General features: G+C 44.5%; 1 protein-coding gene across 2 annotated transcripts in view; it reads left to right on the top strand.

Moving 5' to 3' along the window:
* MAML3 (mastermind like transcriptional coactivator 3) overlaps positions 1-22,086 on the top strand; it is a 451,017-nt gene that overhangs the window by 376,586 nt on the left and 52,345 nt on the right. The window lies entirely within an intron of this gene.

Here is a 22,086-nt window from a genome sequence, read left to right on the forward strand (position 1 = left end):
TAAAAAATTAAGGATTGCTATGAGACACTTCAGGCAAAGCTAAGCAAACTAGGGGATTGGGTAGCGTGAGAGCAGATGAAATTTAATTTGGTTAAGTGTAAAATAATGCACTTTGGGAAGAATAATCTAAACTTCTCATAATCTCTGATAGGCTCTGAACTCATAGTAAAATAATTGGAGAGTCATGACTGATACCTTGGGGAAAATATCTGTCTGGTATCTAACAGCAATTTAAAAAGCCAGTAGGATGCTTTGGGGGATGGTAAAAGAAAAAATAAATAATATAGAGAATTTAAAATAACATAGAAAACATTAGTGCTATTCTGTGTCCAGTTTTGGTTATCACAGGAGATATTAACTCCCAGAAAAGAGACTTCAAAATAGTTTAGAAAAGTAGTGTGACTTGGGTTATGTATAAGCTTACTGACTTGGAAAATGGCATTTTGGAAGAAAGAAGAGGAGGTGTAATACAGAGAAGAGGAAAAACAGCCTAGAAATGATGCTTCTTCCTTGGTTGTGGTGTCTTACCTTATGAAAAGGCAACACCCAGTGACTTCAACAAAAAAGAATATTAAACAAAGATATCTGATGTTCTTTAACCAGTGTTCCTTTAAGCTGTAGATCTTCCTGTTCCAGGAGGGGACTTGTATTTGATTAAGGGGCACAGAATTATATTAACATTTGTGTCTGTTCGACTGAGAATGAGTAAGTGAAGTGTAAGGAAATTCCCTGTAGGGTACCTGCCAGAGTGGGGTTGCAGAATGGGGAGGGCTCAGCCTCAGAGACAAAACTCAGCTGAGAGGCTTGGCAGCCAAACCCAATTAAATCATGTCCCTGTTCCTCTTAGACATAGAAGACATATTTTTCCTCTGACTGTGCTCTCATGATTCAGCACTTCCTGCAGCAACAATTGGCAGGGACGCTTCCAGAGGCAGAGGGTGTTCAGACTCTGCTGAAGGACGACCCTGGACGGATGAGAAGCAGGACTGGAAAGCAAGGCTGGGAACACATATCATTTCCCTGAAATCAATATATGGTGTTCTCTTTCTCCAGTGGAAACTGTGCGAGCATTAACCTGGCCCTTGACCCCACTTTAACCTCACCTCCTGAAACACATAATCCTGGGTTATCCATTTTCCAAATATAAGTAACTGCTGAGCCGTGCTTCCTGCCAGGAACACAACCTGCCCGGGGACTGCAGAACTGTCGTATCGACAAATATGTCTGTTACCAGCTGACACGTTGGAGAACCGATTGATTGGTTCACACAAAAATCTCGAGATTTATTTGAAGGGCTGGTGAGGTCCTTCACAGCATTTTCTCAGTTCAAGATGTCAGTTCTGCCTTAAGAACAGGAAGCCGAAATGCAGCCACTCTTTTGCAGGTATCCTGCTGACGGAAAACAGCCCGATTTGCACCTGCTCTCTGTGAAATCAGCATCTAGGTTGAGACTTAGGGTCTTCTTAGAATAGATCAGCTAAAATGATGCTTGGGATCCCCCAAATACTATGAAACTCTCCTATCCCTCTTCCATTGTTTTTCACCTCCTGGAGGTGCCTTAGTACTCGTGGCCCCAAGTGTTTATTTGCATGAGATGCTGTCACAATGGACCACAGACTGAGTGGCTCAAACAACGGGATCTATCTCCTCATGGTTCTGGAGGCTGGGAGTCCAGGCTTGAGGTGTCGGCAGAGCTCATTTCTTCTGAGAGGCATTCTCCTGGATTGCAGATGGCCATCTTCTTCCACTGTCTCCATAAGGTCCTCCCTGTGTGTGTGTGTCTGTCCTAACTCATTTACTTACAAGGACACCAGTCATATTGGATTAGGACCCACCCTAATGGCCTCCTGTAACCTTAATTACCTCTTTCAAAAATCCTGTGTCAAATACAGTCGCATTCTGAGGTCCTAGGGGTTAGCACTTCAATGGTCTGACTGTGGTGGGGGACACAGTCCAGCCCACTTTACCACCACCAACTTAAAATTCAATATTTAGTGACTTTCCCTGGCCCATGTGGCAAGTAACTATGGGAACTGAAACCCACAGCCCTCTTTTCACAGGTCTGAGAAGCTTGCAAACCCCAAGTTGGCCCCTGCTCATTTGTCAATCAAGGAGCTTGCTTTCTTTTCTTTTGTAACAAATGTTTGAGTTTGTTACAATTTTGCTTCTGTTTTTTGCTTTGGTCACTAAGGCATGTGGGATCTTAGTTCCCCACCAGGGACTGAACCCACACCTCCTGCACTGAAAGAGGAAATCTTAACCCCTGGACCACCAGGAAAGCTTTAGAGGGAGCTTTCTTAAAACCCAGAGTAGTTTCAGGACCAAAACCCTCAGTAGTGTTTTAAAACATGGAAATCCATTTGTTTTATCCCAGAAAAAAAAAAAAAAAAAGAGTGAGGCAGCCTGTGAATGAGGCGGCAGAGCTCTCCACACACCGCCTCAGGCGCTGGGTAGCCATATTGTTCTTGCTGGGTGATATCTTTCCAAACAATGCTCTACAGAGTGACACCAGCTGAGCAACAGCCCAGCAACCACATGCAACCTGTTCTTGTCAGTGGGGAATCACCAGAGTCCATACAAAAATAAAAAGCCGCGTTTACTGCCCAATGCACTCATCAGGAGCTTTCTGGTCCAGCGCAGGCGTCAGTAACCGTTTTATTCCCGCTCACAGCCTTTCCAGGGGAATTAGGAATACAGTTCTGCTGTCAGTTTAATTTCCTGGCCGGAGCCCTACTAAAGTGAACTCTGCTGGTTAATACTTTAAACATGTAAATAGCAAACCTTCAAACACGCTCTTGAGATCAGGATCTGGCAACGCCTGGCAAGACTCAGAAGCTGAGGGGGCAGGCTGGTGTTCGGACAATGGGCCCCCGGGAAGGCATGTGGCAGAGTGACTGTGGTTTAGGAAGGCAGCTGTCAGTCTTGGGCGTGTAAGCTTTTGTGTCCAATCTAGCCTTCTACCCTGTAAAGGATCTCTCTTTCTGGTGGCACAAAGGAATGAAGCAGGAGAGCCCCTCCAGCCCTGATTTTGGCAGCCCCTACTGATCGGAGGTGAAAGAAGGGTGCTGCTGCCTTGGCCGAGGCATACCCGGGGTGAAGGTAGAAAGCCCTAGAAAAATGGAGAAGATACCACACTGAGGGACTAAATAGGAACAGGTGGGATTTTAAGAAGCAATGCAAACATGATTCCTTTTAAGGAAGGGAGAGAGATCCTTGAGAAAGGGCCTACACACACATGCATATATACCAGTGCACACTTGCACATACTCACGCACGCAGGAAAACAGCAGTGTTCATGCCGTGGCAGCCTAGGGCCACAGAGAAATATTATTGACAAGTGGAAGCAAATCGCACTGGAAAGAGTAGAGGGGAGGGGTGACAAGGGGGCCCCGAGCCTCCTGGGTAGCCCCAGAGCCACCTAACCAGACCCACTGCTCTCACACTCAGGGTCAACTTGTCCTGACACCCACCAGGGTCGTCTGGAATGCCGTTGGAGATGCAGGAGACTTTTAGAAACAGGAAATGGAAGGTGTGCTGCTTCAGACTGCGTGTGTGACAGAGAAAGGGGGGGGGGGTCTGTGTGTCAATAAGAGAAGGGCCTGTGTGGAGGCACCCAGGAGGGCTAGTGGGCAGCCAGGCTGTCGTCAGACTGGCCTGGCCTAGCTGGCTTCTCTCTGCAACAAAGGCTTCTTATTTTGCGTGACCGTTTCGCGGGAATGGCAGGACCAAGGTCTTGTCTCTTCTTCCCTCGCTGCTCGCTCTTGCATCAGGGAAAGCGGTTGTGAGCGGATGCTCAGGAAAGTAAACATATGCATTTTAATATCCGCAGCTTCCTCACAGTCAGTGAGCTAGTTCCTCCACCCAGGTGGAAAAAGGACGGCGGGCCTCTCTGACATGCTGGTTAGTCTGAAAACAGACCGCTAAATGCATAATGAAGAGCCTCAGAGGAGTCAATCTGCATGTTAAAATGGTGTTCAGCAGCCCGGGCTGTCACACAACATAATTTGAAGACGAATGTGCATCCAATGAGACGGCCAATCGCTGACGGCCAGGGTCCCAGGCTCGGAGGTTTACCTGTCTGCTTGTGGCAGCTCGGCTTCCAAGGGGCCACGCTTTCACACCGCCACCCCCCAGCCTGTGACGAGCCCTCTCCTGCCCCTGCCCAAATTTGCATGGTCAAAAGGATGCCAAGAGACTATGAGCAAGCAAGGAGCTGTTAAGGAGGTGGCTATTGATCCCAGCAGAAAGACACGGGGCTTTGAGCACGCCAGGGCCCAGGGGCTGCAGGCGCTAACAAAGAGCAGTGTTCCACTTGACACTTAGAAGCAGAAAAGCTGGCTCTGAGCAGCCGGGCCCTGGCAGGTACTGCCCACCACGCACGAAGCCTGGGTCTCAGCCGCTGCAGCCGCCCCCACAGCTCCCAGCCAGTAGCAGGCTTCACAGGAATGATGCATGGATGCCACTTTCCTCTCTGAACATTTGACAGCCATTAGGATCTGACTCCAGGGGCAGGACATCACACAAACACAGGAACGCTGGAGAAATGAGGTTAGAGCGGAGAGATTAGCCATCTGCCTGGTAAAGACTGCATCCTCAAGGCAGCATTGGTATAGGGACAACAGGCTACACGTGTCCATATCCATCGTCCTGTGCCACAGCTAGATGGAGCACAAAAGGGCTTGCAAGGACCACATTGTCTTTAAGGCCCCTGGACTGTGGGAGGCTGCGTGTGCCTTTTATTTTTCAGTTCTAAATGCGTGATGAAACTGCAGCTAAATGCCAAGCCCTGGGAAAAGATTCGTATTAGCTGAAGGTTTTTATGCGTTGCTCCCTTCTGGGGGTTCCCAGACACTGAAAATAGGCAGCCTACAGCTAAATTTGGAGCCTAGGAAAGAACAGCAAATAAAAACTGGAAGGCCCTCCTTGAGATGATGCAAATCCTTATCTGAAAGATGGAGGGGAAGGGTGCTTTTAGGGGAGGAGTGATTCAAAATTGAGCCACATACATGTTCCAGACACCTAGAGCTGGGGGTTGACAGCAGAGACTCTGTTTAAAGTGAAACCTCACCCCCAGATGCTGTGGGTTCCAAGCATACACACCCCAGGGTCCCAGCCGTTTCAGCCCACAGATGCTCCAGGGCTGGGCTTTTCCATTCTGTATAGACCAACAGAAAGAGATGCAAAGGAGGCTCTCCTGCACTGAGTGCGTGTCCTTCCTGAGATGTTAACACGGGGAGGGCTGTCCAAGTCCTTTCTACAGAGGTGTGCAAGCCAACATTTGTCTCTGTGTCCACATGAATGCGTGAGGCACAGTCCTCTTAAGTTTCACTGTCCTTGGTGGGCTCACAAGTCATTTAAATTCTTTAAAAAACATTTTGGCTGATTTTTTAAAGCTTATTTGACTAAATATGATTTAGGAGTTAGGCATATAGATTTAGCCTTAATTTGGAACATCATCCTTTCCTCTCCCTTCTACATCCCACATGTTATCTCGATGCTCATGCAGTTCTCCCTGGTACCCAGTATCTCTCTCCATCCCATCAGATTCATCTTCTGTTGGACCAAGTGAAGTGACATGAAGTGAAAGTTGTTCAGTCTTGTCTGACTCTTTGCAACCCCATGGACTATACAGTCCATGGAATTCTCCAGGCCAGAATACTGGAGTGGGTAGCCTTTCCCTTCTCCAGAGGATCTTCCCAACCCAGGGACCAAACAATCAAATGTATGATCTAATCAAATGACATAAACAGGGTGCTTGCACTTGGAGGGAAATGTTGTAAAGGGATTCTGACATCCTTACCATTTTACTCAGTCAGCTTGACTTTAGGGTACCAGATATTTTCCCAGCATCACCATGCATGGAGTATTGAGTGACGAAGCCAGTGCCCCTGTGGTCTAGACGTGAAATAAGCTTGGCTGTGTTCAGTGTCCTGGAGGTAAAACCACACTTCACTCCCTATGGGAGGTGTTAGTCTTTTTTTTAATTGAAATATAATCGCTTTACAAGGTTGTGTTAGTTTGTGCTGTACAACAACATGAAGCAGCCATATGTGTACTTATATCCCCTCCCTCTTGAGCCTGCCTCCTACCCTCTCCATCCCACCCCTCTAGGTCATTACAGAGCACCAAGCTAAGCTCGCTGTGCTATACAGCAGCTTCCCACTAGCTATTTATTTTACACATGGCAGTTTTATATATGTCAGGGCTGCTCTCTCAGTTCATCCCACCTTATCCCTCCGCTCTCCGTGTCGACAAATCTGTTGTCTACATCTCCGCCTATCTTCCGGCCCTGAAAATAGGTTTATCAGTACCATTTTTCTAGATTCTGTATATATGCACTAATATACAATGTTTGTTTCCTCTTTCTGACTTATTTCACACTGTGTGACAGGCTCTAGGCTCACCACATCATTACAACTGACTCAGTTTAGCTCCTTTTTATGACTAAGTAATGTCCCATTGTATATATGTACCATGTCTTTATCCACTCATCTGTCGATGGGCATCTAGGTTGCTTCCATGTCCTAGCTATTGTAAATGATGCTGCAGTGATCACTGGGGTACATGTGTCTTTTTGAGTTATGGCTTTCTCAAAGTATATGCCCAGGAGTGGGATTGCTGGGTCATGTGGAAGTTCTGTTTAGCTTTTTAAGGAACCTCCATACTGTTCTCAATAGTAGATCTGTCCATTTACATTCCCACCAACCGTGTAAGAGAGCTCCCTTTTCTCCACACTCTCTCCAGCATTTATTACTTGTAGCCTTTTTGATGATGACCATTCTGCCAGTATGAAGTGATATCTCACTGTAGCTTTGATTTACATTTCTCTAATAATTAGTGATGTTGAGCATCTTTTCATGTGCCTCTTGGCCATCTGTATGTCTTCATTGGAGAGATATCTATTTGGTCTTCTGCCCGTTTTTTGATTGGATTGCTTACTGTTGTTTTTTTTTTTTTTTAATATATATTGAGCTCCATGAGCTATTTGTTTGTTTTAGAGATTAGTCATTTGTCTATTGCTTCATTTGTAAATATTTTCTCCCATTCTGAAAGTTGTCTTTTCATCTTGTTTATAGTTAGTCTTTACCTCTGTTTTGCCCACCTATGACATTAGAATAATAATAGCTAATCCTGCTTAATGCAGGAAAACAAATGAGGTTAGTGCAGAGAAAACAGCCATAATGGATGTGCAGTACAGCTTATATGGATGAGTGCTTCAAAATCATTAGAATCAAGCTCTTACCATAAATCCAATCTAATAGTAGAATTGGGACTTTGAAGTTTATCAAACGTCAAGACCCTGAAGTTTACCAGATTTAATCACCACACCCCAACCTTTCAAACCGTAGCACTCTCCAGTTTTATTTCCACTTGTAAGTATAAAGGGCTTTCCCGTTTATTGTTCACACCGCAGAAGTTCAGCAACTGAGTTGTACAGCATAAGTTCTGATCCGCATTGGAAAGGGTAGGTTATACTGCTTCACGTTTTGATGTGTTTCTAGGTTTCCTCCTGAAATTTTATTCTTCACTAATGGTGTACAACTTATGGTGAGGGCAGTAAGTGAATTAAGAACTTAGGATTCATGAGACTTCCCTGGCAGTTCAGTGGATAAGGTGCCACACTTCAACTGCAGGGAGTACAAGTTCAATCCCGGGTCGGGAAACTGAGATCCCACATGCCAAGCAACATGGGGGAAAAATAGGGGTGAAAAGAAGAAGAGGAACTTGGAATTGATAATATGTATATAATGCAGGCAGCGTCCAGAGACTACGACATTGTGGGTAAGAAGTTAGTTGAATCAGTCGTAGCGATTGTTGGGCATTGAAATTATGGTTTCAGTAACTGCCCTAGAAGCAAAGATAAATTTTCAGAGTCTCTGTAATTCTTTGTCATCAGAAATGAGAGACACATGCAGAGTCCCATAGAGGAAGAGCTGCCTCTCTGTCAGGCAACACAGGTAAGGTGCAATGTAAACGTAGCAAGTACAAGGGGAAGTGTTCCACGTGCCTTTCGCAGTTTGGTAGGATAAAAGCCCAGGGTGGGCTTCCACTGAGAAATCTGAGGTTCTCTCAGATTTGAGATCCCTTGAGCTGTGTCACAGATTTGTGGTACCCACATTTTACATGGATGCTCAGCACCCAGAAAATTCTCAAATACCAAGAGACCCAGTTCCCTTCATCCCCACAAAGGTGTGACGGTCTCAGAAGCTGTGAACAGAGAAGAAAGGGCCTCTTGGCACCAAGTGAGTTTTCAGGATGAGGGCCATCCCATCCATCTTTCTGGGATTGTCAAAGATGCCATTTATCTGCACTGCCCCATGCAGTCACCACTAGCCACATGTGGCTATGAACGCTTGAAAAGTGGCCAGTGCCACTGAGAAACTGAATTTTTTAAAATTTCATTTAAATGTGAATAGTGGTACTGCGCTCGGCAGCCAGGCTCCCGATCTTAAGGAGCCTGGAAGTCAGAAGCAGCAGCACCTGCTTCTGGAGGCACAAGAACAGCAGAGTCCAGGTGACAGAGAACGCACTCTACACGGGCGACATATGGTTCGTGCCCTCCAAAATAAACTAAGACTGATCTGTCAGAGGAGGGGGAATGTCTTTCCTTGCTGGCCTCCCCTCCTCCACTCATTCTAATTGCAGAGAGTGGAGAAGGGGCCTGTGTAGTCAGGCCTGGTTATTGTCAAGCTCAATTTGCCATGACTTTTATTTTCTAATAAGCAATCTGGCCAGCTGTGGCTGAAAATGAAATCACCAAAGCGGACAGTCCCTCATCCCTCCTCTAGTTATTGATTTATAAAGAATCCAGCTCATGTTCCAGTCTGTCATCATATCCTGGGCTTATATGTATCATGGCAAATCCTAGGATACAAACAGAGCCCAAGAAATACTTCTTGAAATAGATATCAGATATTAACTTGTATTTCTAAGTTTAAGGAGATTTCCAGGCCTTAAACATTTTAGAAACAATGTTTAATATAACCAGTCAGGGCTATAAACCTTAAAAAAAAAACAAAATTCAAATTGTGACCACTTGGGTTTTTTCTGTCGGGGGGCAGGGGAGAATCATAAAGTATTTTTTTAATTAAGTTTCTAGATTTATTTCACAATTTCCCTGGTGGCTCAGAGGTTAAAGTGTCTGCCTGCAATGTGGGAGATCTGGGTTCAATCTCTGGGTCGGGAAGATCCCCTGGAGAAGGAAATTGGCAACCCACTCCAGTATTCTTGCCTGGAGAATCCCATGGGCGGAGGAGCCTGGTGGGCTACAGTCCACGGGGTCACAGTCGGACACCACTGAGCAACTTCACTCACTCAGATTTATTTCAATCATTATCAGCCACCTGATGATGACACTTTGAGATTTTGAGCTGAAGGGCAGCAAAGCCTACAAGAAACCCGCTAGTCTGCATTCTGTGAGGTCTATGAGTCAGTCAATCAGTAACATTTATATAGCCTCCACTCTTTCGCCCCCCACCCTGTCAAAGGCTGCCCTTGGCTCTTTGGGGAAATTAAGGGCAAAAATAAAATAGAAGCTAGTGACCCTGATCTCAAAGCCTTGGCTAACTGGTTGGGGTGATGGAAAGTGATTGCATGCAAGGCCTATAGGAATCTTGCAGCCTTGTCTTCCAATGGTGCTTCTCATCCCTCCTTAGTCCAATTCTGAATCAAAGTAGCTGATGTAGAGGGATAAATTGAGAAATTGGAATTGACATATACACACCTCTATATATAAAATAGATAAGTGATAAGAACCTGCCACATAGCACAGAAAACCCTACTCAATACTTTGTAATACCCTATATGGGCAAAGAATCTAAAAAAAAAAAGTGGATATAAGTATGTGTATAACTGATGAGCTTTGCTGTACACCTGAAACTGACACAACCTTGTAAATCAACTCTACTCCAATAGAAGTTTTTAAAAAGTAGACTATGTGAAAAGATAAACTGGGAGATTGGGGTTGACATATACACACTACTATATATAGAAGAGATAAGAAGGATCCACCATATAGCACAGGGGACTCTACTCAATACTCTGTAATAACTTTTATGGGAAAAGAATCTAAAAAAGAGTGGAAAAAAAAAAGAGTGGATACATGTATATATGTAACTGAAGGACACATATACATGTATCAGTTACATATGGATCTCTATATAAGTGGATATATGTGTGTATATATATATGCATATGTACTCACTTTGCTGTACTCCTGAAACTAACACAACTCTGTGAATCAACTATACTCCAATAAAAAAAATTTTTTTTAAAGTAGGCACTGTGACCCAGGTTTAGGATGACTCAACATTTCCTAAGAGACTGTAAAACCACGAGGGCCTTATAAATGTTCTGGAAGCAGAGCTATGGAGCAACTTTCAGGAAGAGTAAGAGAGCAGCCCAGCTTCTCATGTCTCTTTATAAAATAGACAATAGACACCTCAGTTCATCCTAACATGATCCAGCCCAGTGGTTTTTGAGTAGCATAGTGGATCTTAGATCTCCTTCCTTCTCCTTCCACTGTGACTGTCCTCTAAACCCAAGGACAGCCCTCGGTGCTTTTTCCTTTGCTCAGGGAAACACTCCCCGAATTCTGACTCTAGCAAGGATGATGCGCCAGTGGGTTTTACTGTCCTCTAGAACTTCAATGCAGTAAGCTTGACCCCCTCCCCACATCAAAAGTACACAGCCCTGTGAATTTCCAAAGGATCACCTAGTCCATTCACAGCAGTTTCTTTCTCATCTCCAGCTCTCTTGGGATAATACAACCTTCTTTTAGAGTCAACCTATTCTTTATTCAACCAGTATTTATTGTATTACCTGTAGTGCATCAGGTACCTGTTTGAGGCTTGAGGACACCACTGGGAAAAAGATAAAGTCACCACTCAGATTGTTCATGTACCGTCCCCTCCTGTGGCTGGAGGAGGACTTGCAGAGATGACCTTTGAGCTGAGACCCCCGTTGAGGAGAAGGCGCCAGCCAAATGAAGAGATCAGACAAGAGCGTACCAGGCCAAGGAGGCAGACAGTCCAAAGATGGAACAAGGCTGACTTGTTCAGGCACATCCAGGAAGTCAGTGCGGCTAAAGTGAGCAGAGGGTGTGAGGGAGGAGATGAGGAGGACCCAGCAGTAGGCGGGAGCCAGACGATGCGGGGCCCTGAAGACTGTGGTTAAGAGCGTGAACTGTATTCTAAGTGTGATGGGAAGCCTTTGGAAGTTGAGCAGGGGAGCAACACGGTCTGATTTATGCTCTAAAAAGCAGCCCTGGGGAGAATGGATTGTATCCTCCTGGCTCGGATCCAAGCAAGAGAAGCTACGGGCTTGGATGGGGAAGGTGGTAGTGCAGATTCAAAAGTGATCCAGTTCAGACTTTGCTCTGAAGGTCGAGCTGACAAGATCTGCTGAAGGACAGGATTGGGGTGGGTAGGGAAAGAAGGACACGTGAATGATTCCTGGGACCTTTTCCTTGGCCAGCAGAGTGGATGTTAGCATTGTTTGCTGAAATAGAGAAGACTTCATGAATGTCAGGGTCGAGGGGAAAAAGGAACCAGAAATTCTGTTCAAAACGTATTAAGTCCAAGATTCGTATTGACCTGAATATAGTTTTTATTACCCTTCCTTTCCCTGAGTTCTTCCTTCCAGCCACCTGAACTTGCTCCAGTTTTCTATTTAAGGCTCTTGTTTCTTCTCGTCAGTCTCTCTGCACGTGAGGGAACTGGTCAGTGCCCCTCCAAAACCCTCCCTGTATTTGAATACAGTCGCTGTCACCCCTTAACCTTTTGTGCTGCAGTCCCTTTCCTGTCACTTTGAGAGCCTTTTTCTATCCTTTTAATCACAGCCATTGCTGGTCTCTGGGTGAGCACCGCTTTTCTCCGTGGTCATTTTGTAAATACCACAGCCAAAGGATAGGACACAGAATATCAGTCTAACACTGGTCAAGCACCAGGATTGTTTCCTGCCCCTTGTAAGTCACTTTTTTGGCCTGTTTTCCCCTAACCCTTGACTTGGTTCCTTGGTCCACCTGTGAGCTCTGCCCCTTCGCTTCAGTCTTTGCCTGTACTCTGTATTATCCACTGTCTGTACCTTTTGTTTGGGGGTTTAAGGGCCCACTTTGCAGATAGCTGCTTCGGGCATATTTCTATGCTGCTTTTGAAGGAGTCGTCCAAACGTAGTTCGGGGAAAGACTCTACTTGAGACTCTCTGCCGAACGTCTTGTAGCCCGGCTCCACCTTGTGTGTTTTTCCAATAGCGGCCAGTACCTTCATTATTTTTCTTTCATTTATCAGCGTGCATCTTCAAACTGCTTTCTGATGTGTTATCTGCCTTGTTACTTCCTCGCCCTCTCAAGAAAGGTTCAAAAGAAAACCAAAAAACAGAAGAGCGTGTGGGGTTTTAGGGTCCTGTATCAAGACAATGGCCTTGATATGTGATCATATATGGCCTTGGATGTGATCAGACCTCAAGTAGATCTCTTTAGACCTGTCAGAATGTTTTAGTTCTTGCAAGACAAATCGCAACCCTTCTGCCACAAAATACAGCACAAATTAATATTCCAAAATAAAATGAGAGCAAAATACCATAAATTAACTGCAATTGATATCAAAGAATTTTGATTTATAAAATAATCATTTTTTCAACCTAGATGAATTGGAAAATTGTTTATGCAGATACATTTATCATTTTGCCCAGGGCTAATACTTTCATATCTGGCATGCTATTTGGTGGGAAATATTTATATAAGATTTTCATCTCCCATAAATAAGTTAAATGGCAGAGGCAGAAAGAGAGCTTCTCATATTCTCTTTGGCTCTACCCTTCTTTCCCTGAGATGAGGGAAGGTCTTCCAACAGCTGCAGGTTGTACCTTCAGCATGAAAGAAAACCAAAATATTTCCTAAGCAGTTGGAACCATAAAACAATGTTTTCTACTAAGCTGAAGGTAACGGACTTTTGAGGGAACCCTGAGTACAGTGGAAAACAGAATGTTCGCTGTACCTTTCACAAAGTCAATAGATGATAACAACTGTTTGATTTGATATCAGGGGAGGATGTAAATTGTCACAGTGAAACCAGGATGTGTTGGAAAATAGCATGCAAACTGGAAATCAAACAGAAATTGAACAGGAATCATTGTATCCCCGGAAGCACTTTGGTTGGCTATGGACTGTCCCTTCTTTGGTTTTCCAGACTCAGCCCACAGTTTCACCTGGGAGATTGCTAACTCCTGTTCATTCCTCATCCTTAATTTAGCTAGACAGAGCTTCGAAATGGCAAGTAAATTACCTTTTGGTGAAATCAAATCTTCCCTACTAGCATCAAGCAGAGAGAAAACCAGACCACGAGGGCCAGTTAATGCACGCTGGCAGAGCTCAGAGAGGGTGCAGGCCATTAAAAGGGTTACTCACATCCTTTGTCCCCTGCAGTTTATCCTGTGGGGGCTTACTCTCTGCACAGGCTTTTCTCTTCCCGCTGCCTGCCTAGCAGAGGGCTGCTTAGGGCAGTAAAATGTTTATTACCTGTTTATTGTGTGAGTAACTGCAGTCTAGGAGGGGAAAATATTTCCCAGTTTACCTAGGGCAATGAAAATAGGATTAAGAGTTCTCAGGGCTGAGGAAGGACTAGTATAAAGCCCAGAGAATCATCTACCGTGCTGCCAGGAGAAGCCCAAGTCCCCCCGCATTATCCTTTCATTCTAGTCATGGTGACTTTTCATTTTATTTTCAGACCCGTGTAATTCACCACTATGGATTTGGAGATTGCCAGTATTCTAAAGTTAAGTCTTCCCCCGAAAGAGATTGTGGCTCATATCCCAGGTAGAGCTATCAAATTGCACCGAAAGACAGGTCATCGACCTAATTAACATCTACATGCACGTTTATTTCTCTTTCCTCCAAAGTCATTTACAAACAGCTTAATTTCCACCAATTTTGCAGTGTGAAGATTCAATAAAATATCATGTAACAGTTCAAGCCATCCTACAGCCACCATTTACACTAAATTCAGTTATCATGGTTTAGATCATTTGTGTCTGAGTTTTAAAAATGACGAGTAGAGCTCTTCAATTAGCTCTTAAGCATGATTTTCCTCCTGCCGTCCTCCCCTGCCTCACCTTTTTTCACTTCCTAGGAGTCTCTCTGTCTTGACCATTCATGGAGCAAAGCAGAATTGAAATCCTATTCATACCTCACAAATTTATAGTGATCTGTGAATCCAAAGTGCCAGGGTCTTCGAACATTCTGTCATTCGCAAAAGTGGACTATAGGACTGAGCCCTGATCACTTTTGGAGTCTATTCTTATCTCTCCGTTCATTCATTCACTTATTTATTTACTCACTTGTTCTTTCATCCTTTTGACAGCTATGAATTGAACTCATATTATGTGCCAACCACAGTGCTGGGATGGCCAGGTGTAGTTTTAGATTCCAAAACTGTTTCAGAAGAAGCACACCATTGGAAAGAATCCACGTATGTGACTTAACAGTGGTCCTGTCATTGTCATTTCTCATCAAATTGAACATTTCTCTTCTCAACCATCATCTCAAAGTGCTCTTTTCAAGTCTGAAGTCCAGATCTGTCAAGGTGTTTGCAATCCATACAACACGAACTGAAGGGTGGGTGATTTTATCAATACGATACTTGTAAATGGTTTTACCAGATAATTCAGGCTCCCCACATGCACTCTGCACTTAATCTGAATTGATGGTATTTAATAATTGAGGAACTACAGGATCCCCATTTTATGTTGTTTGGCACAAACCCATCTTCTGCTCCTATTAGTGCTGAGCCTTTTGATAATATGCTAACTGCAATTTTACCCTCGCTCCCATCTCTTCTGGAATTCTTTTTCTTCAGTAGCAGTGATCCATGCACACACTCACACACACTCTTGACCAGTGAAGACTAAACTCTAGGGTGGTAGAAAACAGCCACATCAACCGGCACCAGCAGGCATTTATCCTTTTGAGGATTGTGATTCCCTGGTCCTTTAGTGATAGCCTCCTTCAGGGTTGAAAAACCTAAAGCCCTGGAAGGGATTTTAAGGTCTATGATCTGATGAACACCAACCTGAAGGGCAAAAAGTCTCAACAGTCATTTCCGTGCCATCCGATAGCAGGACGCTTGAGGTGTGGAGCCATTGTGAAGACAACACACTCTTTGCCCTTTATCTGCTTGTCGCCAGGAGCGAACTGCCAGCCAGTAAGTTTCAGAGCTGGAATTAAAGCTAAGAATCCCCAAGTTCATTGCTGGTTCTATCCTCAGCTTCTGGACTTGAGATTTATAGACTGGTTTTCTCGCTGCTTTTACATGCTTTTAATAACAATAAAATTTCTGAGTGTATGCTCAGATTTTTGAAAATGTAGTACTTGCTATAGTAAAGCTGATTTTGTTGTAATATTATCATAGGATCATAGAATTGGAGAAATGTCCTACCTTAGTAGAGGGTTGGGACCCTCTACTAACACTTGAATCCTTTCTATAGTATCCTTGCTAAGTGGTTTTCCAATCTCCATTTGAATACCTCCAGTGATGGAAAATTCACTAATCATTCCATTTTTGCACAGCTCGTTCTTAAAGTCTTGCCATAATACATGTAAAAGTTAATGGAGGGCCAATAATGTTATCAGAGAAGGCAATGGCAACCCACTCCAGTACTCTTGCCTGGAGCATCCCATGGACGGAGGAGCCTGGTAGGCTGCAGTCCATGGGGTTGCGAAGAGTCGGACACGACTGAGCGACTTTACTTTCATGCATTGGAGAAGGAAATGGCAACCCACTCCAGTGTTCTTGCCTGGAGAATCCCGGGGACGGGGGAGTCTGGTGGGCTGCCATCTATGGGGTCGCACAGAGTCGGACACGACTGAAGCGACTTAGCAGCAGCAGCAGCAGCAATAATGTTATGATAACTTCTTTAAAATTTAGTCTATGAATTGAGTGAGCCAGAACCATACCTGAAGAACGGTTATGTCCTTTTTTGTTTGCTTGTTTTAAAGAGCAGGAGGAGGTTAAAGACATAGCAATGACTCCTAAACTTCAGTATGCCAAAGAATCACCAGGTGAGCTTGTTCAAAATGAAGATTCTCAGGCCCCATTTCTGAGAGCCAAGTCTGGGATGGGCTCCTGGAACCTCTGAAGCACCTAGGTTCAGAGGACTGGAGCACTCTGGACCACCTAATGAAGAACCTCTAACCTAGGTTAGGAAATTTGTACTCTGATAAACTAAGGAGTCCCTGAGAAATCTTTTACATCTTCTGTTTCCTCAACCAGAAAATTATTTCGAACAGCTGCACTCTGGAGGCATAGTATGTAAATTAACTAGTGGGTTTGCTCATTATTTTATACCCTATAGCCCCAGCCACTTATATAGGAAGAAATGGTTTAGGTTTGAGTGACCCTTCTTCCCAGTGCTTCCTGAAGGGTAAAATATTCTGGAGCATGAGTGCCCATGCTCACAGAATCTTTTTCCTCTTCCAGGAACGGGAAGGTCTTCTTCACTATCTGACATTCTATTTATGCATTTAGTCTTAAAGCGGCTGACAATGGGATGGTTAGGGCAGACACCATAAAAAGGGTCCCTTTGGGTTTTAGTTTGATTTTTGTTTGTTTTCGGTCATATCTCGCCGTATGTGGGACACAACTAGGGATCAAACCTGTGCCCCCTGCTGTGAAAGTGCAGAGTCTTAACTGCCGGGGTCCAGCCCCGGTGGATCCAGGGTGATTCGAAGGTGGGGGGACGGAGTCGGCGTCTTTGGAAAAATACATATTTAATCACAGATATAGAGAGATTAGAAATGGATAGTGTAGTAGAAAGGTTAGTGGAGAAAAGGAGGCTGAATAACTTGGATTACGTGGAATAGCATCCATGCTCCAGATGGGAATTCAGCCAGAAAAACTGGGAGCAAGAGAGAAGCGACATGGGGGAATCAGTCTTTCCGGAAACTGATCCGATTTTTTTATTTTTGGGTTTGCTTATATACCTTTTGTTACCCATAGGGATGAATACAGAGTCACGTGGGGGTCAGCAGTCCTGACCTTTGTCAAAATCAGGTGCTTCACATAAATGTATAAAAAAAAAAAGGTCTTAGGGATATTACATCATCTTCTGGCCATGAGTGAGACCTGCTTACATTTTATGATCCTTTCTTTCTGATAACCAAAAAAACTTATTTCTTCCAAGGGTGTTTTTTCTTAAACCAGGCACCACCCTCCAAATAAAGTTACATTCCTATAGGGTGAGGGTGTAGTGAGTTACAAGCAAGAAAGGAATTTATTTAACCCAAGGTTAACATGATTAGTCGTAAAGGTTAACACTTATTTCTCCTATATGCTTAAAGGTTAATACTTATTTCTCCTATATGTTAGTTATATTCATTATAAGGGTAGGGAACATGGAGATTTAGCAGCAAACATCAGCCCAACAAATGAAAATCCTTTCACCAATGCTCCCCTTAAGATCTATTTAGTCTTAAGATATGATAAAGTTACATTCTTACACAGCAAGGACACAGTGATATATAACAAAGTACAGTGATCTATTACAAAAGAGAAAATCCATTAACTCAAAAAGTCTAGTATTGCTAACATCAAAAACTACTATATTTCCTTTGCTATATTCCAAATACATTGATTAATATATTCCCAGGTGCCTAAGGATATGGAGGCCTGGCGGCAATCATTGACTCAACAAGAAGAAAAAGTCCTACGCTAATTAAGACTCTCAAAATACTCCAAAACTCTGTGCTGTTTATGGTTGAGAGGTAGTAAACAATCATGTGGCAGGAGTATGGATAATCCTGTCACACAAGCTAGTCTGTCAGCAGAGAGGTTTGACCTGAGACATCCTTGTCCCACCCAGAGCAGGGAATTAGTAGCAATTATTGACACAACAAATGAAAAACCCTTCACCAATATAATTCCTAACCAACCCACTATACTAATAATTTCTAACTCCCCAAAAGAATTCGCCTTTAATAAGTCTAAAACATCTCATGCCTCTCAGGTTGGGAGGCTGTAAGCAATCACATGTGGCCGGTCGAACCTATACAGGTGGGCTAGATAACCTTCAGAGGAGTCCGTAAGCTGAAACACTCTTGTCACGCCCAAGAATTTTTATCGCCTTGGAGCTGCACGTTTACTCCTTCTCCGAGAGAAACGGTTATGGGGGAGAGCCCCCCGTAAAGTCAGAGGTGTAGGTGAGAGCATAAAACAGACTCTGGTTTTGGGGTTAGATGCTCGGGAACAGGGGGTTTCCTGAGGCTTGATCACGCCTTTGCGTATGCCAAGCCTCGTTCCTCATGATCTTTGCCATGGGCGGAATTCCTCACGCTGGCCCCCGGCACTTAACCCCTGGACCACCAGGGAAGTCCATCCCTTTGGGCTGGGAAAGCTCTTTGTACACAGGACTATCAGCCCATCACATGAGACTCAGCCTTGGAAGAGCTCAGAGAAACGGCTTCAATTCTTGGACCCCTCACCGTGTGTAGTCGGTCTAGACAGTGGATGCCCCAAACCTTCCCCAAATAGAGCCTCTTCAGAGGAGAGGGGTTGTGGTCCTTCTATTTGCTGGATACACAGCATCATACATCACTGTCCTTTCTTCACCAAAGCTCTAACTTTGGGTGAAGACTTCATGAATGGAGAACTCTCTAGAAGGAAGGTGTGGTATGGATTCTTCACTGGGGGCCTTTCTATGAGGCATCCTTGCCACCAGCACTCCTTGAGAATTTTCTATTTGGTGTAATCTATTTCCCCGATATCTCTCCCTTTTTCTGACCGTGCCATGCGGCATCCGGGATCTTGGTGCTATTGGGGGATAATCTGTCTTTCCCATGTCTCATGCAGGATCTCGGTTCCCCAACCAGGGAATCGAAGGCCCCCTGCAGTGGCAGTGCAGAGTCTTAACCACTGCACCACCAGGAAAGTCCCCATAGAGAAGTTCCTCAAGCACACTGCTCATCCAGTCGTTAGTCCCTTTCACCCTCTCTGGGCAGCCTTTCTGATCCAGTTTTCTCTTCCTAGTCCTGCTCACTCCCCCTTTCTGCTGAGCCTTTTTTTTTTTTTTTTTTTTTGGCTGAGCCTATTTTGCTTTACAAATATGCACTGCAGCCATATCCTTTCAAGAGAAACTGACATCATTTACTTTATTGTGGAGCACTTTAGGAGGAGCCAGAATATCTTAAGGGTCTTTGGAGTTCACCTTTGGGCCGAGGGCTATTGAGCTAAGCCTAAAAAGGCTTAGCTGTCTTCATCTCAGGGAAGAATCCAAAAAGGGAGGCTCAGACATTTTATTTTTAGGAACAAAGAGTGATTTTCCAACTGGGTGCCTGCCTGGCCCTCTGACATCAGGACCCTATCCTGTCCTGCTTCAACCCAACCATGACCAACCTCTCTTCCTCCACTCTCTCTGCCAGCTCCCTTAGGAGCCTGGGAGAGGCCTGTTACCAGGGACACAAACAGATTGTCCTTAGGAAGTTCTGTACTACACTAAAATGAGGGCTCTCGTTCCCTTCCTCACCCTTGGGAATAACTGCTAGACTATAAGAGCTTCCACTCTAAGCCCATTTAAGCCAGAAGGGTCCAAAGGTTTTTTTTTCCCAGTGCTATTATTTACTTTATTCATATTCAGAGAGAATGAAAATATTTCTCAGGCTGTCTCTGATTCTGAAAAAAGGAACCTTGACATGGATGGAAGGCCTTCTCATCATTCAGATCTTCTCCCTGGTTGATAAGCATCATATCTACATGTGACTTTTCATGGGGCTTATACTATTAAGTCTTGCAGCCTCTTGTACCTATTACAGAACTATATAGCCAATTGTGTTAGTTGGATACCTAGGCTAACTTTGTTGGACTTACGAACAAACTGGACTTATGAACACAGTCTCAGAACAGAACTTGTTCATATGAAGGGGACTTATATACAAGAAACACTGGAGATAATGAGACACGTCCCTCCCTACTTCACCATAGGCTATATAGTACTGTACGTAATAGGTTTATAATATTTTGCACACAATACATGACAAACGCAAACGATAAACATCTTTAAACTTACAGTACAGTGTCTTGAACGGTACAATAGTAAAGTACAACAGCAGGCGTACAGGGGCTGGCATCAAGTGATCAGGCAAGACTGGAGGAGGGAGAGGAGGTGGGAAATGATGGAGCTGAAGGACTGTCCGCAATAGGAGATGGAGGGCAAGCTGTAATTTCACTCATGCCTGAATGCATATTCACATCTTTGAAAGTTCACAACTTGAAGTTTTCTATGTAGGGGGCTTACTGTACTGAAATACGGAGAGTAAGTAACTAGCTCAACGTCGCACATAAAATCTTGTGAAGCTCACCAGCTCCACTGGTTACAGAGCCAGGGTTCAGGGAGACAACCTTGGTTGGCTCTAACAGCTAACCTTGGTTCTTTGCTCCATTCTGCTCCTCGTCTGCAGGGGGCCCTGAAGCCAGAACCTTCACCTTGTCTTATCTCCATGCACCCCCTTGTCAAACAGAGTGAATGATTTCCAAACTCAAGGTTGAGGAAACAGCGACCTTGAAGTCATCTGGAGAAAAATCAGAGAGGCTGAGCAGTTGCCCTTTCTATTGTCCCCTGAAAAAACAGCTAAGGTCTGCCCTAGGTGCCAGATCTTATTTTATCATGGTTTATGGTTGTTGCTTAAATGAACCCCAAGTTATTAAGACACTCCCTCACTGCCATTATCTTAGCACCTACAAGTTTAAAAAAAAAAAATCACACATGAAGCAAGATGACCACTGAGAGCCTTGCAAAACAACCAGGAATGATTGCTTCATGGTAGAATAGGAGAAAAGATGAACGAAGAAGAAACACACAACACTTGGCCCAGTGTTCAGCCCATAGGAGGTGCTCGATAAATACTTCATCCTTTAATTGAAAAGATTGTAGATGTTGAAGCATTTTCCTAATTAAAAAGCTATGATATGATTTCCGATTTTTAAACCTCTCACTCCCTTCGCCATTTATGCATACTCCAAAAAAATACCATGAAATGAAGGAGGCCACTGTTCAACTATTTTGGAGACTGAAAATATAATTATTACATTGAAATACTTTCATCTCTGTGGCATTTCTTCAACTTTGCACTTTCAGGTCCCGTAAAGGCAAAATCAGGGCAACCAGCTGCCATTTTATAAGTTGTTACAGCTCCAATTACAGTTCCTTTCCTTCTTTATCTTAAAGACTTTTTAACACTGAAACTGTAGGGAAGGAACTTCCCCGGTGGTTCCGTGGTTAAGACTCCCGGCTTCCACTGCAGAGGGCGTGGGTTTGGTACCTGCTTGAGGATCTAAGGTCCCATGTACTGCATGGTGCAATCAAAAAAAAAAAAACTGTGGAAAAGAGGCAAGGGAAGCATTCATAAGCCCCCCATCCTAACACAACAAATAATTCCATTTTTTAATATTCCCTTCTGGATTTAGACAACACAAGTGCATGTTGATAATCACCTTGGTTAAGTGATGGCCAAACAGCAACTGTTAGAGGGGCTGCCTAAGACAAGACGGGTGTCTCTACACCTCCCAGCTGGAGCTCACCAGCCTGGGGGCCAGTCCCAGTGGAGGCCTTGGGGATACCCTGACTCCTTTCACATCAAGGCCAGGCCCACCTCTGCCTCGGTCCCTGCTTCCCAGCGACTTGAGGCCCAGCCCCGCTTTGCCAGCTGCCCCGAAGAGGAGCAGCGACTGCAGCAGAGGTAGAGACAGCCGTTATGACAAGGAGCCAGGCTGAGAGTGAGAGCAGGCCTGTGCCCTCTGCTGCTCTGAGCTGGGATGTGGACATGGCTTTTAGCTGCCTGAGATACTGCCGATCCCACAAGAGAACACAGACTAATGGTGTATGTGCCCAGCGCCTTCTAATCCCCTGAGATGCCGTTCCTTCCCCGCCCTTCCGGTAGAAGACCCAGTCACAGCAGCAACCACAGCAGCCTCCACAGGCTCCAGCTGTGCAGAGTCACAAAACACTCTTGCCCACATTAGCCTGTTCTTTCTCCACGACACCCTTAGAAGGTCTTCAGGATGTGCTTTATTAGCTCCACATTCCAGGAAAGGGAAATTGAGG

The sequence above is a fragment of the Ovis canadensis genome, chromosome 17 (assembly GCF_042477335.2).
Source record: "Ovis canadensis isolate MfBH-ARS-UI-01 breed Bighorn chromosome 17, ARS-UI_OviCan_v2, whole genome shotgun sequence".
NCBI lineage: Eukaryota > Metazoa > Chordata > Mammalia > Artiodactyla > Bovidae > Ovis > Ovis canadensis.